The sequence below is a fragment of the Seriola lalandi genome, unplaced genomic scaffold (assembly GCF_002814215.2).
Source record: "Seriola lalandi dorsalis isolate HSWRI2012SDOR001 ecotype SW California unplaced genomic scaffold, Sedor1 jcf7180002054366, whole genome shotgun sequence".
Lineage (NCBI taxonomy): Eukaryota > Metazoa > Chordata > Actinopteri > Carangiformes > Carangidae > Seriola > Seriola lalandi.
In genome coordinates, this window is record NW_019524919.1 from 132,702 (window position 1) to 138,359 (window position 5,658).

At 41.1% G+C, this 5,658-nt stretch overlaps 1 long non-coding RNA gene across 1 annotated transcript; it reads left to right on the forward strand.

Annotated features, from left to right (window-relative positions):
- The first annotated feature begins 1,847 nt into the window (after positions 1-1,847).
- Positions 1,848-5,256, forward strand: LOC147819003 (uncharacterized). Its single transcript, XR_015437392.1, has 2 exons — positions 1,848-2,870; positions 4,519-5,256. It is a non-coding gene; the product is annotated as an uncharacterized LOC147819003 (long non-coding RNA).
- The last annotated feature ends 402 nt before the right edge of the window (positions 5,257-5,658 follow it).

Genomic DNA, 5,658 nt, shown 5'->3' on the forward strand with positions numbered 1-5,658 from the left:
GGATCATGGACAGTATCATTACAGCTCCCTGTGGTCAGACTCCCAGCAGACTGCAGCCTGTTGTTTCAGTAAACCTCAGAGTTTACACACTGCGAGGCCGACTCCGTCTCATCACGTGGAGACACTCAGGAACAGTTTGTCTCTCTGGTGGTTATGAGCTGATATTACAGTTCTCTGAGTTCTGATCCAGGTTCTGGTTCTGGCCCGGACCCTGTTCTCCTCCTGCAGCTGCTGTGTTCACTCCGTCAGATCTTTGTAGTGACATATAGTTTTAAGTGAACAGGTTGATTGAGAGGAAACTCGCCTCAGTCTGATGAAGTCTGTCAGAGCTGGTTTATCTCCGTCTGACTGAAGCTCGATTTGAAGAATTAGTACTTGACTTTTATTTTCTGCTACTTTGTGTTTCTGAAATACTGAAGGTTTTACTGCTCTGCATTAATCTGACATGAAACTGGTCATCTGTAAATGAAGGAGCTCAGATCAGCTGTAGGAGCCATTTGCTTGTTATAACCCTCCCAAATTAAACTTCATTTTAAATCTTCTCTCAGTGCTGAATCTAACAACAATCATATTAAACTATTCAGTACATATATCGGTCAATCTGTGAACTTTATTTCATGTTTTACAAAGTTTATAAAGTGGATGGTTGTATCTTTCTCAGTCCTGTTGTCATGGTTTGCTATGGCTGACACCTTTTGTTAGTTGTGTTTTGGATTTTTGCACTTCCTGTTTTATTTTGTAATTTGTTTCCATGTGTGTCAGTGTTTTTGCTTCCTGTCTTGGTCCTGTGTCTGTGGTGATTGTGTGCCCCGCCCTGATGTGTTTCACCTGTGTGTTTCACCTGTGTGCAATCACCTTGCCTCCTGTGTCTATATAGTCTTTGTGCTCCTCTTAGTCTGTGTCGGTTCGTCTTTTTAGTTCAGGGTTTGTTCTGATTTTGGTTAAATAAACCTGCCTGCACCGTCTCCCAAGAGTTCACTGCATTTGGGTCCAACTTACCTCTAACCGTGACACCTGTTAGTAAAACTCAAGTGTCATATAAAAATGTTTAAAAGCATGGAAACTAATTCCTTTGTTTTTGCCTCAGAAGTGTTAATTGTAATGAAATGTTTGGTTATATCTTCAAATAATTCGTATTTGTGACTAAGAAACACAAGTTGTATTTTTCCCAAAACTACAAAGCCAATCTTCTTTCTAAAGGAAACCCAAACACCAGGTTTATGATTTTTTATGTTATATAATGATTAAACAATAGAATAAATGACGGAACATAATTGAAAAAAAAACGTGTTTATCTTTATTTTTTAGAAACAGTGTCGTGTTAGAAAACATTCTAGCTTGTAATGTTTTAAATTATATATATTCTTTTAGATCAATGTGCATGACACTTTGCTTAATAATAAGATGTATTTTACAGTTAATTTTCATGCACATTTATACATATATACATATATATATATATATATATGTATATATATATATTTATACATATAAATTCAAATTTACAGTCAAGGATCCGGATCTGCTCCAGAATTGAACAGGTTCTTCTCTGGTCCACGTCTCCTCCCTCGTCTGAGTTCAGATCAGACGCAGTGAAAACAACATCACCATGACAGATCAACACACTTCTGTATTTTTCCTCTGTGCTTCAGTATCACACCACGTCTTCTCTTTGTCTGTCTGTCTGTCTGTCTGTCTGTCTGTCTGTCTGTCTGTCTGTCTGTCTGTCTGTCTGTCTGTCTGTCTGTCTGTCTGCACGAGGGAACTGCTTCACAGTCACTGAACACACACACACTGTTTCCACAATCAAAGGAAAACTGAAAGCTTTCCAGTTGTTTCAGCCTCATGATTAGTTTCTATATGAGTGTGTGTGTATCATTTTATTATATTAACAATAATGAAAAGTTATACTGAGACACACACACACACACACACACACACACACACACACACAGCCCATACTGTTTCACACTCTGCTCTTTAATTACAGACACGCACACACATGTAGAGACATACACATTTTTGTGAATGCGTGCATACATGTGCTCACATGACATACGCATGTACATATAATTACCAAATACATGCCTCTACATGTCGCCACACACACACACACACACACACACACACACACAGTGTACATGTCGCTGTCAACACATCTGCTTGTGCAGATGCAGACACACTCATACTTTTGGATGCGTACGCTGGACTCACACACACACACACACTGGGAGAGTCGTGGGCGTGCGAGGAAGACGTCCAGAGAGAGAGACAGCGATCCCACACTGCGCTCCAACTCAAACACGGCCTCTGGTTTCAGTGGAGCCTCCAAACAGAAACCAGTCGACTATTTTTACAGAGGAACTATTTTTAGCTTTTTTCTGCCTGTTTCTGAGGCAGCAGCCGCTCGGCCACACAGACGCTGAGAGGCTGCAGCGCTGAGTAAATACACAGAACAATACTCTCAGCGTCCAGCCGAGCCGGACCGACCGGTCTGCGGCCCGACGCCGGCCGCTGATGACAGGCCACAACTGCACACATTATTGGAATTCTGGGAGATTACCAGGCAGCGGTGGGGGGGTCGTTTTAAGATCTCTTAGTGCTGGAAATGACAGGCTGTCACAGGCCAACGCTCAACCAGAGGCACCCAGGGACCCGACTGGGGGCCAGCACTTACTCACAACCCCCTGAGGGCCAGAGGAGAACTGCTGCAGCAGCCAGGACCAGTTTAAATCACTGCATGGACCCAAGATCTGACACACACACACACACACACACACACACACACACACACACACACCCTGAACACACTGATGGAGGTCTGAAGAAAAGCTCCAGCTGCTCTGAGAGAACAGACCAGGTGAAATCAGGTAGGATCCACAGCGACTACAGCACCTCATCATCATCATCATCATCATCATCATCATCGTCATCATCAGGGACAACGCATGTTTTACAGAGAACTGTACTCCAACTGCATCCCTTTAATGAAGTTATTAATATTTAAATACACGGGTTAAAACATACAACTTAACAGGGGGGATTAAGACTTGGACCCCCTCAATAGAGATTCAGGGGGGTCGAAACATTCATTTATTCTTCTTAATTCTATTGTAATTAGCCTACAAGTAGCAGTAGCTCGTTTAATACACTTTACTTTCTGTATCTACAGATGAATGCTAACGTTAGCTAGTTTCTAACTTAAGCCTTAAGTTACAGTTGCGCTAACTAATGTGAGCTAGTTTCTAGCTTTAGCCTGGAGTTACAGTTGAGCTAACTAATGTGAGCTAGTTTCTAGCTTTAGCCTGGAGTTACAGTTGAGCTAACTAATGTGAGCTAGTTTCTAGCTTTAGCCTGGAGTTACAGTTGAGCTAACTGATGTGAGCTAGTTTCTAGTTTTAGCCTGGAGTTACAGTTGAGCTAACTGATGTGAGCTAGTTTCTAGCTTTAGCCTGGAGTTACAGTTGAGCTAACTAATGTGAGCTAGTTTCTAGCTTTAGCCTTAAGTTAAAGTTGAGCTAACTAATGTTAGCTAGTTTCTAGCTTTAGCCTGGAGTTACAGTTGAGCTAACTGATGTGAGCTAGTTTCTAGCTTTAGCCTGGAGTTACAGTTGAGCTAACTGATGTGAGCTAGTTTCTAGCTTTAGCCTGGAGTTACAGTTGAGCTAACTAATGTGAGCTAGTTTCTAGCTTTAGCCTGGAGTTACAGTTGAGCTAACTGATGTGAGCTAGTTTCTAGCTTGTGCGCCCTTTCATTTCCAGTGTTAGCTTGTCATTTCATTACCAATATAAAATGTCATATATGATCTAATGTTACAAACACTGGAGTCATGAGCAGTGGGGCAATGGAGGATTAGTTGATACGTTTGACATCAATATAGAGTTTATTATTTCATGTTAACAGTCTTTGTGTGTCTGTGTGGTTTAGTTTTATCTTTTTGATATCAGCTTCTTTAACAGACGCCATCTTTGTTTTCTCTCAGGGTATTAGCAGTGGTAATTGAGTACATTTACGCTAAGTAGTGTACTGAAGTACAATTTTGTGGTACTTGTACTTTACATTTTATTCTTCCACTCCAGCTTTTCAGAGGGAAACATTGTTCTTTTTTCTTGACTACTTTATTTGACCCTTTAGTTAAACAAGTAAGATACTGTAAGGATTGTCCTGGGTTCCCTTTTGCCCCAGAGAAATAGTTGCCCCCCCTATTTTTTATTGTATAATAATTCACACTCTGTTTAGTACAAAACTGCCACGTATAATAACAGTGAGAGTTCAGGGCTGAAGCCATGTGAGCCGCCTCTGGCACTGACTATGCCATTAAAAAAAAAGTAATAAAAAATTTAAAGCAATAAACTTTGACCGAGTTCAAGTATTAAACCACACTCTCTTCTGACTTAAAACCGTCACTTCTGTTAAATTATTTAATTACTTATCATTTAGTTGGATGAACACTCATCAGCTACAGTGTCTGATGTTATTTCTATATTTTTCTTCTTGTCATTAAACGTCATGTTCAGATTGAGACCAGCTCCTGTGATGTGTCTGATTCCTCCACTGCTTCCAGATAAAACACGTCCTGCTGCCCCAGATCCTCACTACAGCTCCGTATGTGGATTAAACCGCCGCTGAAAATAGTCCCCAATAAAGTGACTCTTTCCTCCTGCTTGTTTGATTTGAACTCCAGTGATCAGCTGTTTAAGGAAATGACTGAGACTTTTTAAGAATTAAACTTTATTTTAGTGAAGAGGTTTTAAAGATTTACGTCTTCAGTAGGAACCAATGAGCTCAAGACAGGAAGTGTTGGACAGTTGGGTCTGAACATGAAAAGAATACAGCACCAGGTCAGCATCATTTAAACCAAATCTAACCCTGAAATAAAAGTCGGACGCTCTGGGACCAGGTGTGTGTCCTCAGGTGAGTCCCCAGTTCTTCAGTCACTTCCTGCTGCTCACTGAAGAACAGAGATGTTGGAGCGAGTCCAGACTGAACATCATGAGACTGAGTTCATGCAGAGCCAGCTGGTCCTCCTCCTCCTCCTCTTCCTCCTCCCCCTCTTCATCCCTCACCCTGACCTCAGCAACAGATATCATCTTTATTTACACTGAGACAAGAAGTCACTTATTCTTGTGGTGCTGACTGAGACGTAGACCACGTGGGCTTCAGGATTCAGATGTTCAGTCCACTTAAAACCACATCACATGAACACTGCAGAACACTTTATACCTGCTCTCATATTAAAGAATGATGCTGGTTTATTTTCTTGTTGTTGTTCATTATTCTTATCAGTCACATCAACTCTGTCCTCACCAGTTAATATCTGTGACCGCGGTGACATCACCTCTGTCCAATCAGGCTTCATTTCATTAGCTTCATCAGCTCGTCATCAATGTGAATGATGTTCTTTTCTAGAAAGTGAAACAGTGAATTGAAGATGTCTCACTGATAAGTAGATAACCCTTTAAATAGATAAAAACACTATTTATAAATGGTGTCTTACCAGAAAGACGAGCAGTCAGGTGATCAGACAGGTGATCAGACAGGTGATCAGACCGGTGGGATGATTTTAAACATCATCAGCAACATTTCAGCTGCTTCAAATCATCTGGAGGAACTGTTGTTCAGTTTCCTGCTGGTAAAGAATTTCAGAGAACTTATCA